The sequence below is a fragment of the Quercus suber genome, unplaced genomic scaffold (assembly GCF_002906115.3).
Source record: "Quercus suber isolate HL8 unplaced genomic scaffold, Cork oak 2.0 scaffold_61, whole genome shotgun sequence".
NCBI lineage: Eukaryota > Viridiplantae > Streptophyta > Magnoliopsida > Fagales > Fagaceae > Quercus > Quercus suber.
The window spans coordinates 1,735,042-1,746,524 of NW_027069526.1; the positions used below are offsets into that span (position 1 = coordinate 1,735,042).

The following is an 11,483-nucleotide window of genomic DNA, read 5'->3' on the forward strand; positions in this document are numbered from 1 at the left end:
GAAATAATAGATTACATACAAGTATAGGAAACATGTGTATAAAAATAGAAAAGAAACAACAAATGTAGAGGTAGTTGAAGAGAACATATATCATTATATAAAGAAGATAAGCACAATGTATGTAAACAAATGGTCACAAGACCCAAGGTACAAGAAGAATGAGGTAAGCATTCCCCCTAACAAGATGAAACACATCTCCCCCTTACAAAAGAATGTATTTTTCCCCCTAACATGTAGAATCTTAAAAAGAAACTACATATTCTCCACAATTTCTTCCCCTTTTTGTCATGATTGACAAATGGTACAAGAAGTTAGAAAGCTTCACTCAATAAACATAAAGATGATCAAGGATGATCAAGGAGACACAAAGAATCCATAAAAATGCATGAATGTAATGAAACAAGATGCTATGGATGACAAGATAATAGAAAGATGCACACCATGTGAAAAACAACTCTCTCAACAAGAAAAAAAGTTAAGCACATAGATTCCAAAACACACACACACACTAAACAAGTCTAATCAATTTTATATTTCAAAAACAAGTTAAGACAGTTTAGTGAACATACATTAACACATGTAAACACTTGTGATAGCCAAATCACATTGTACCTGCACATGTATCAAGAGTAGCAAAGAATATTGCGTATTGTGTGTGAAAAACATCGCAAGATTGCATATGTGTATACATGTTATGATAATATGAGATATGAGAAAATAACTTTAACTCACACACAATCATAACTGTTTGATGGGGACTATCACCTTTGAGGTACATCTTATAACTCCCACATCTCCTAGAAAACATGCTTGCAACCGTATTTAAAGCATTTTTTTTTTTTTTATCTTTTTGCTTTTTAATTTTTTCTTTGCATATTTTCTTTTATTTTAGCATATCATGTATGGGCATATGAAAGAGAGAAAAGAAATACCCAAAATGTTAAGCTTTTAACACTGCACTTTTGCTATACCGAAGCATACGGGTGTCTTTGACACTGCACTTTTGCTATGTCGAAGCATACAGGTGTCATATTATGATTGGCGGGCAACAGTGGTGAGATGATTATTTATGTCTTTCTCTTAGAATTTTCTAGTCCTGCCCGTCAAAAAGAGTGATATGAGTGTTAAGTACAAGAGATAACTTAATCTTACTCATCACAAACAAGAGCCACACAGCTCATTTGCTTAGTTGTGCATAGAGATGCTCATTTAAGCTACAAAAGATACAAAGTTTAGAAAATTTTGTTTCAATGGACATCCAAGGTACTCAAGTACCAATGTACACAAATACACATTGTTTTTACATTTTTCTGATTTTTTTTTTCTTTTTATTTTTATTATAAAAACAAAACAAAACAAAATAAAAACTAAAACAACCAAACAAAAACAGACAAACAACATGAAAGCATGAAAGAATGATGCATATGCATGAAGGCATGATAGAAAAATGTAGATGTATGAAAGCATGATTCCAAAAACAGATAAGAAATCAAGCAAAGAGAGTCCTATTTTAAATAGAAAGAATTAAAGCAGAGGACAAACAGAAAAGATAATTAAGTTTTAGACTCCTTTCTCACCCACACAGCATGAGTCTTTGGCCGTGAAGATGAAAAGGTACGTGTCCTAGTATGTCTACTAAAGGATATAGAAGAATTAAAATTCTTCTGAAATTGAGTTAAAAAGTTCAAAACTTTTAATAACTCTCCAAATAAAAGTGTAGGTCATTGAGAGGAAACCTGTGACCATTTGGACAATTGCTTATGAGGATACAAGTTAAAGCAATTAAGACGAATGTGTCCAGAAACACCACAATGGTGACAAACATGAGGTCTAACAAAAGATTTAGAATTAGACAAATCAGTTTTGAATTTCATACATTTATTACCTTTCTTAGATTGTGGCACAAAGACAGTCCTTGATCTAGAAGTTGTGGAAGATGAGGGGTTAGAGGAAACAGCATATCCTAAGCCAGTCTTATCAGAACTAGACTTTTGAGCACTTAATACCTCATCAAGCTTTGTATTAGACATCCTTTCTATTTGAGTTCTAGTTTGACTAAGCTCAATCTCAAGATTCTTGACCTTCTCTTCTAATGAGACGTTCTCCACAACAAGAGTCTCAACTTACCTTGTAGTCTCATCCAGTTTGACTAATAGATCAGCTTTTTCTTTTTTTACCTCATTCAGCTCTTTTTTACAAAGATGAGAAGTCTTTTCAGATTTTATGAATTCAGTGCATAGCTTATCATAAGCTTCTTGAAGGGTCATCTTCTTAGGTACTTCATCATCAGAAGAATCCTCACTGTCACTAGCACTCTTCACAATCACTTTATCGGTTGTGGCAGCAAAGGCCATAACGTGACGACATTCATCCAAACTCATTAGAAAAGTCATCCTCATTGTCACTCCAAGTAGCAACCAACCCTTTATCTTCTGACTTTTTGGTCTTTTCCTTCATGAGGTAGTTTGAACACTCTATCCTTATATGACCAAAACCTTTGCACTCATGGCATTGGATGAAGGGTTTCTCATTCTTGCCCTTTCTTGAGGATTTAGGTTTCCTATGAGGTTTGCCCTTATCCTTTTTCCCAAACTAGAGAAGCTTGATAATCTAATCAGTTATGAAGGTTAGATTCTCATCCTCATCTTCACTTTCATCTTCATCTTCAGAGTCCTCAATTTCTTCCTTTATACCCTTAAGAGCCAAGTTTTTACTTTTTCCACCTTTTCCCATTGAGCCTAATCCCATCTCATAGGTTTGAAGGTTTCCTACAAGCTCAGTCAAAGGAATTTAATCAATGTTCTTTACTTCTTCAATGACAGTAATCTTGGTATGGAATCTTTCAGGTAAAGACCTAAGGATTTTCCTAACAATTTTGGATTCTACTATAAATTCTCCAAGGTTGAAAGCAGAATTCACAATATCCTTGAGTTTGGCATAGAACTCATCAAAGGTCTCATCCTCCTCCATCCTTATTTCTTCAAAACTACTAGTGAGTTGTTGAAACTTCACAGTCTTTACTGTCTTGGTACCTTCATAGGTGATCTTAAAATGGTCCAAGCTTCCTTGGCAACTTCCGTGGATGATATTCTCTTGAATTCCTCATTGGTCACCCCACAAAACAAAGCATTCAAGGCCCTACTGTTGAAATTTGCCGCTATGATTGTTGCATCATCTCAATCCACCGGCGCTTCCTTTAGCTTAATCTAGCCAACTTCAACAGCTTGCCGTACCTGTTCACCTAAAGCCTACAAAAAGACTTTCATACGAACTTTCTAGTACGCATAATTAGTTCCATCAAATAAAGGAGGTATAAATAAAGATTGTCCTCTACCATGACAACAGGGGTCAATGGATCACACTCAAGAAATTAATCCAATCAGAGCGAACCCGCTCTGATACCACTTGTTGGGAAATTTAGACCCCAGTTGATAGAATTAACAAGTTTTAAACCCAAGTTATTAATTAGATTTATTATGAATAAAACTTTTTAAAAACAAACAAACATCAATATCATGTTAAAATCATGCAGCGAAAATAATAAATAAGACAAGATATGATGACCAAGGAAAACTAATGAAACCAACCAGTTTCACAGTAAAAAATTTAGAGGGAAACCTTCCCGAAAAGTAATTCATTATAGTAAAGAGAAGTTTCAGATCTAATACAAAACCTTTGTCCCTAAACTCTACAATCCCCGTAGATGAACTCACAGCAGAAACCTTCTACCGCTTCAGAATCTCTGAACTCTTCAATATATGAACGCCACCCTTTTTGTGTTGCACAGATTCCAGTACGTGACTAACTCCTTTGCACGAATCCCAATACGTGACTCACTTACCAACTTAAAGAAGAATGTTGGCTGCAAAGTTCTTCACTTCATCAATAATGAAGATCAAGAAGCACTTGGTTACAAAACCCTAAGGCGCAAAAGATGCAGTAGCTTCTTTCAGAGAGAATAAGGTATCAGTCATCTTTTGCTTATGTTCTCATTGTATTCTCTTATGTGACGGCCTCTAAAATAAGCCTTATATAGGTTTAGGGTTGTGAGAAAAGAAACCCTACACAAATACAAAAGCCTGGCCCAAAAATCAGATCTAAAAATTCTGATTTCTCGTAACCTCGATCGATCAGGAGGTATCGAGATTTAAACCTCGATAGATAGCTATCTGTCGAGAAGCTATCGAGGAGCTATCGAGAAGACAAAAGATTTCTCGATCGATCCACCAGCTGTCGAGCAGGTGTCGAGAAGTTGTCGGGCTATTTGTCCACAGGTGTCGAGCTATCTGTCCAGCTTTAATGAACACCTTTTCTTCACTTGTTTCTTGGTCCAATCTTCATGGATTTAATACTAGACTTGAACAACATGTTCTTTGAAGTATAAAACACATCTTAGATCTACCCAATTACAAGTAAAGTGTGTTTTGTCAAAAGATTAGCCAACTACATAAAATATTGACATATGTTCTTAACAAGTGAATCATATATGTCTTAACAGCCTTCGTGCTTTGGTTGACAATCTCAAGTTGGTCTCACACCCACCTTGAGTTTAAAGGGGGGCCTGTTAATGTGTAATAGGGCTGTGGGCTTTAGGTCCACCTTGTTTGCTTGTATAGTACACATACTTGTACTACACACTCTGCCTCTTATATATAAAGGCACTCATGTATACTTTATTCTCTAAGAAATACAATACATTCATTTAGTATTTCTAACATAGAGCTTGAGTTATTCCTCAATAGGTATATTCATATTTGGTTTCACTGTTTTGTTAGGACTAGTGCCCTAAAATTCAATTGTACGATATTATCTATTAATTAGATAATAATTTTTTTTTTTAAGATTACTTTAGCACTAATATTTGGATATTATATTGTAATCTATGAAATGCATTGTATGTGATTTAGGTATAGGAATAAGATTTAAATATGAAGATCTAAATCACAAGCTTTTTGTAAACTCTAAAACCCTAGTTCATAGTCAGTACTAAAATTGAGCATTTCATTTGTAAAGACTATAACGTATTAATTAAGATGATTTGTCTTAATCATGGTAATTGAGATTTCTAATTGACATGTTGGTGTCTTAAGTATGTAAGATACATTAAATTGGACCGCTATATGATTTATTATTCAAAAAACTACTTCACTGGAATAATAAATCTTTCGACTTCTATATTCATAAACTCTCATTCCTAAAAGGCTTGTGAACCTAAACATAAATAATCTTACATAGTCAAAACCTTAGTAAGTTAGGCAATCGCATGCAATGTTGTGGGAACATACATATATTCTCAATATGGAATTCATATTATCTTTCTACATACATGAAACATCGACTTGAGATAAGTATAATGAGAATTGGTTATTCAAAATGTTTGGCCTAACCACTTTAGTAACTCTTTTACTAAAGTTACTAAAGTTTATAAAGAGATAATACTTAATGAAATTAGATTTCATTAAACTTAGTGAAAGAGTTAATACTTAGTAAAAGAGTTACCAAAGTTTATACTTAATGAAATTAGATTTCATGAATATAAAAATAATTTTAAAAATTAAACTATGGACTCAAGGAATAAAAAATAGTGATTACAAAGTGTTGAGGACTCTTTTTTTGCCCCATATAGCATTACTTCATTGGCAACCCACGCCACATCAATATATTATTAAATTTTGGGTAAATCTCCTTTAAAGTTGAAAATAAGCTTATATCTTATCCAACTACATGAATTGGGCTCACATTGCCAACAATATCCTTACTTCAAGAGGCAGATTCATGGTCTAGATTTCCTCTTCATCAATTGGGATCATACCCATGACATCATCAACATCAACATATGGATTGGGCTCAAGCAATGAATCAAAGCTCACAGCCCATTTTACCTCTCTCATATTCATGGAAATCAGCTTCTCCAACAAAAGCCAATATTTACACAAAATGACAACAAAACCCAAGGTATATCATCTCATATTCGGCTTATGATCCAAGCTCATGGGTCTCTTTGGGGAAAATTTGGGAGTTGTGGTTTGGAAAGCCAAGAGATATACTCAGTAAAGCTCTAGCGATTTAAAGTTGATAAAAGAAACATGTTACTTGGTATGTCTTCTCCAATTCCTTAAACTCTGATGAGTCTATGTGTAGCAGGTAACATATGGTAAACCACTTTTATCACATAAACACTTAAAATGATAAAACTTCACATTGCTCTTTGACTAAAACTTAATACTCGTCATCTAACAAATACTCAATATCTCCAACCATCTAAATGCTGACAAAATAATTATTTATTCAATCTCCAGTCGTTGCTATACGAATTTAGAAAGCTAATTATATTATTCTACATAAATTATATTACTATTTTCAGCTAAAATCCAACTTAAACACATGGCTAAATTTAATTGGCTATCTTTAATCTCCAAATATATAAAATATTCATGATATCTTTAATACTTAGCTACCATCTGCCATAATCAAACCAAATATTCCCATACCAGAGCAGAGTATTCAATGCACTTCTTGCTCACCAAGATTAAGTCACAACACAATAAGACATTGACTAGATCTCTAAAGTTTTATTAATAAATCACTCTATTATTTACTAAAATGTATTGTAATAGAATCTTGAACTAAAAATATAAATGCCCAAAAAGGGAAACCTTTCTAGTAGAACACTAGCAGTGTGTTCAGCACTTGACACTTAGCTGAAAGCGACATCCCCAATCATTTAATGCTCAAATTCCAGCAGCTAGCTGCTATGCCTAAAATAGCAAAATACCCTTAGAAGAGATCTTATCATTTTCAACCAAATCCATGAAATAAATGCTGAATATTCTCTCCAGCTGCCTGACATCATTCCAGCTAATCTCATCTACTTCAACCCTAAGCAACAGTTGTCTTATGACAACTGTAACAGCTTTTTCAAAACAGCCTTAATATTACAGAATTTCCTTATTTGGCAAAAAACCAAAAGTAGCCAAAGAAAATATATTTTTCTTGCTAAAATATTTTCCTTTTTTGCTGGTCTTTCCTCTAGATATTACCCAAAACAGAAAAAACCCCTTAAAGCTGTACATACCATTTTTGGCCAAATCCTAGGATGGATTTTTTGAGAATTTATTGCTGATTGTGATAGATTTTGGCTGAAATTCTTTGCTAAATACTCCCTTAAACTCAACTATAAATAGAGTCCCTCATCAACACACCAAAGCACACCAATGGAGAAGAACAACTCTCTCACAAACTTCTCTATTTTCCCTCTCTCTCTAATTATCTTCTTAAGCTCTTAATGAGGTTTTGAGCTTATGAGTTCTTAGCTTCCAAATTAGAAACTAAGCTCTTTAGCTCTTAGCTCACAACTGCTCCTCATATCACTACTTATAAGCCTTTATCCATCCTCTAGCAAAAAATCTCAGCAACATTGCTAAAAAAGCTACAACGCCATTACTCTTCTTATGCTCATTCTCTCACTCTCCTTATTCAGAAAATACATCTATCTTGCTACCCATATCCTCTAAGCACCTCTCCCTCTTCATTTCTCTTACAAAACTTATTCTCTTACAAAATCTTTCTTCTTGGAAAGCAACACAAATCATCACTATAACTTCTCCAGCAGCTATAATCTCATATATTTACTATCTTTAATCTCAATATATCTCATACTTCCATGTATCTTACAAATTACAAATACTACATTCCATAAAATATCTATATTTTTTACCATCTCCATACTTCTCAAGAGATATCAAACACTCATATTAAAAGTCCTTCTCATGGAAGGCATAAACTTCTAATACTAAAACTCTTCTCCTAGAAGACACAAACCTTTTTTCCAAAAGCCCTTTCCATGGAAGGCAATACAATTCATAGCTTCACAATAACTAAAAAAGCATTATCAAAGGGAAATTCATTTAAGTGCATGATAAAGGGGACAAACTTAACCAACCTCCACACACAGTTAGACATATTCTCTTTCCCTCCAGTTGCACTCATTTTTCCCCTTCAATCTTGAAATTATCATGGCAAATTGCCTCTCTACTGCTGGAGTCATTCTGCTAGAATACTGTCAACTGATTGACGCTACGCAGTTGAAGCTACAAATCATACAAAGATAAGTTACTACGTTTCCATATCTCTAAATCTATATTATTGAATACATGATTACTTCACCTTTAAATACATATTACTTTATTTCAACTACTACTACAACTATTAATCAAAGCTATTATATCAAACACACATTATTTATTTATTCAATCATTATCATGACTAGCTTGTAACCTCATGCATATGCATGAATACATTTAAAAATATACAATAAGATGTATAATATAATTCCTATATATATAATTTAAATACTATTGATAGTCATTTTTATATTTTGTTAACTCTTTAAAAAATTTTGTAAGGATATTATTAGGTATAAAGTGTAAAATTTTCATTTTATTTTTTTTAATTATTGTGAAGTACTTTTTTTTTAACGATTCATTTATTCTAGACTCTTTACTTTTTGTACTTAATAACTCAATTTGATGAATATTTATAATGTGGTCCCACATTTGATTCTAAAATTAAGAAATAAAACTCTTTAAGAATAAATAATTTAAGACATATGGTGCAAAATTGGAACTCTAATTTGGAATTCTAATTTGAGTTTCTCTCAGTTTCACTTATTATTATATACAGAGAAGAAATAGAAATCTCAAAACCGAAATCATATTTCATACCCATACCCAAATCTAAGAAAGAATGAGAAAAAGAAAAACTTACCGATGGTAGTTTTCTCTATGTCCGTATCTCAATTCCTACGTGCACCTTTAGGTTACTGGTGCCGGTTCGAGTGGTAAAATTCTGGCAATGGAACAGACAGTGGTAGGTACGAACTCTGTCTCCTCTGTATTGCAAGGTTTTTTTTTTTTTTTTTTTTCTCCTTCTCTATCTCTATATCGCAAGCGTCGGTGTTAAGAGTAAACAGTGGTAGGTACGAACTCTGTCTCCTCTGTATTGCAAGTTTTTTTTTTTTTTTTTTTTCCTCCTTCTCTATCTCTATATCGCAAGCGTCGGTGTTAAGAGTATTCCTAAGAGGAAAAACTGAAGTTAGAGGGAGTTTGACCTTTAATTGGGAATACATCATTTGGGTTTGTGTTTTTATAAAGACAAAGACTCTCCAAACGATGCACCGTACGTCTCTTTTAACTTAAAGTTATATATGTGTCAGCATTTTAAGGTGCCTTTTTTCCTAACGTGGCAGCACCTCCTTAAAGCTTCTGCTATTATGTATAATATTAGATTCTTCAACTTTGGGCTTTACCCATGTTGTAGGCCTAAAAATACGCCGGAAGCCATTGGACTACTTGGCCCAATGTCGAGTTCTGGACGCAACTCTCTACACAAATCCGGGTTTAGCAAGGTTACCCCTCTAGTGGAATACACATGGCTACATGCCAAAAAATGGCCCTTAAACACAAAGTAATAGCATTTAGGTATAAATGCACTTTTAGTCCCTACATTTTGACTTTTTTCTATTTTAGTCCCTACATTTTATTTTTACCACTTTTAGTCCCTAAACCAATTAACACGGGACATTTAAGTCCTTGAAGCACTATTTCATCACCAAACTAACAGAAAAACTAGCCGTGACTGACGTGAGCATTAAAATATTATTAAAAAAATTATTTGGCATTTTTTAAATGCCAAAATTAAAAAAAATAATTAATTAATTACTCAATTTTCTTTTCATTATTTGTGTTCTTCCCGTGTTCTTCCTTGTAATCAATCTCCAGCAAAAAACAAACCCTAAACCCAGATCCTAACCAAACCTCAAACCCATATCCCCAGTAAAGCAAACCTTAGCCTTCAAACCCATAAATTTTCTTGGCAAACAAACGCACAAAAAATCCACTGGAGAAAAACCCAAAATTACCACCACCAAATCAAAGAACATGAAGATCAAACCCAAGCAAAAGAATAGAAACCCAGCAACCAAATGGCAAAAAATAATAATAAGTCTGGTGGACGACATTTTTACACCATCCAAGATATTTTTTTATCAATCTGAAAATTTCAAATTTTTTAAAAATATCTCAAACGCACAGAGAGAGAGAGAGAGAGAGAGAGAGAGAGATTGAGAAACTCTGTGAGTGAGTGTGAGTGAGAGATGGAGACAAGAGAGAAAAACCAAAAGAAAAGAGAGAAAAAAAAAGATTCAATTTTTTCTTTTTCTTTTTTTATGAAGCAAAGCAAAGAAAAATGAAGAAAAGAACAAAGGTAAAGTATACCCATCTCCATCCTCATCCTTATCTTCTTCCTCATCTTCTTCTTCAGCAATTCCATGCCATTTCGATGGAGATTTTCTCTCTGTGTTGAAGCTCCTCCTAGCTGCGATTCTAGCTCTAGCTTCTGTTCTTTCTCTTGAAGACCGTGAAGTCCTTGCTTACATGATTACCCGCTCCATGAAAACCCCAACCCCATCTCCAATCACCCAAAATTCCAAGTGAAAACCTCCAAAGAAAGCCCCAAATAGCCATAACAAGAACAGTAACAACAACAACAACAGCAACACCACCAACAATACCCATAAGCCACCTATGTTTGAGTGCGACTGTTTTGACTGCTGCACAAGCTACTAGTTTAAATGGGACTCCTCGCCAAACCGTGAGCTCATCCACCAAGCCATTGAAGCGTTTAAGGACCACTTAGCTCACGGTAAGAAGTTAAAGAAGGTCAACGGCGGAGGCAAGCGTAGAGACAAACCCACTCGTCGTGTCACAGAGAAACCCTTCGATGATGATGTTTCTAAAACCCTAGAGAAACCCTCCTCCAACAATTTTTCCAAGGAGGAAGATGATAAAGTTGTTGTGATAGCTGATGATGATGTTGAAGAAAGAGATACTAAGAAGTACGAGGTCGAAGAGTGCGAGGAAGATAACAAGGAAGAAGAGGTGGTCATAGTTCGGACAATGGTGGCGGCGACAGCCAACAACAACACACTAGTGAGTGGGTGTTTTTTTTGTGTTTGTTTGCCAAGAAAATTTATGGGTTTGAAGGCTAAGGTTTGCTTTACTGGGGATATGGGTTTGGGGTTTGGTTAGGATCTGGGTTTAGGGTTTTTTTTTTTTTTTGCTAGAGATTGATTATAGGGAATAACACGAGAAGAACACAAATAATGAAAAGAAAATTGAGTAATTATTATTATTTTTTTAATTTTGGCATTTAAAAAATGTCAAATAATTTTTTTAATAATATTTTAATGCCAACGTCAGCCACGTCCAGTTTCCCCGTTAGTTTGGTGACGGAATGGTGCTTCAAGGACTTAAATGTCTTGCGTTAATTGGTTTAGGGACTAAAAGTGATAAAAATAAAATGTAGGGACTAAAATGGAAAAAAGTCAAAATGTAGGGATTAAAAGTGCATTTACGCCTAGTATTTATGGTTGTTTTCGTGGGGTCGATTGCTAATATATATAATAGAGTCTTAGGATTTACTTT

At 34.1% G+C, this 11,483-nt stretch overlaps 1 pseudogene; it reads left to right on the forward strand.

The window, feature by feature from the left end:
- Window positions 1-2,562: 2,562 nt before the first annotated feature.
- LOC136067171 (uncharacterized) lies at window positions 2,563-11,087 on the forward strand (annotated as a pseudogene).
- Window positions 11,088-11,483: the final 396 nt, after the last annotated feature.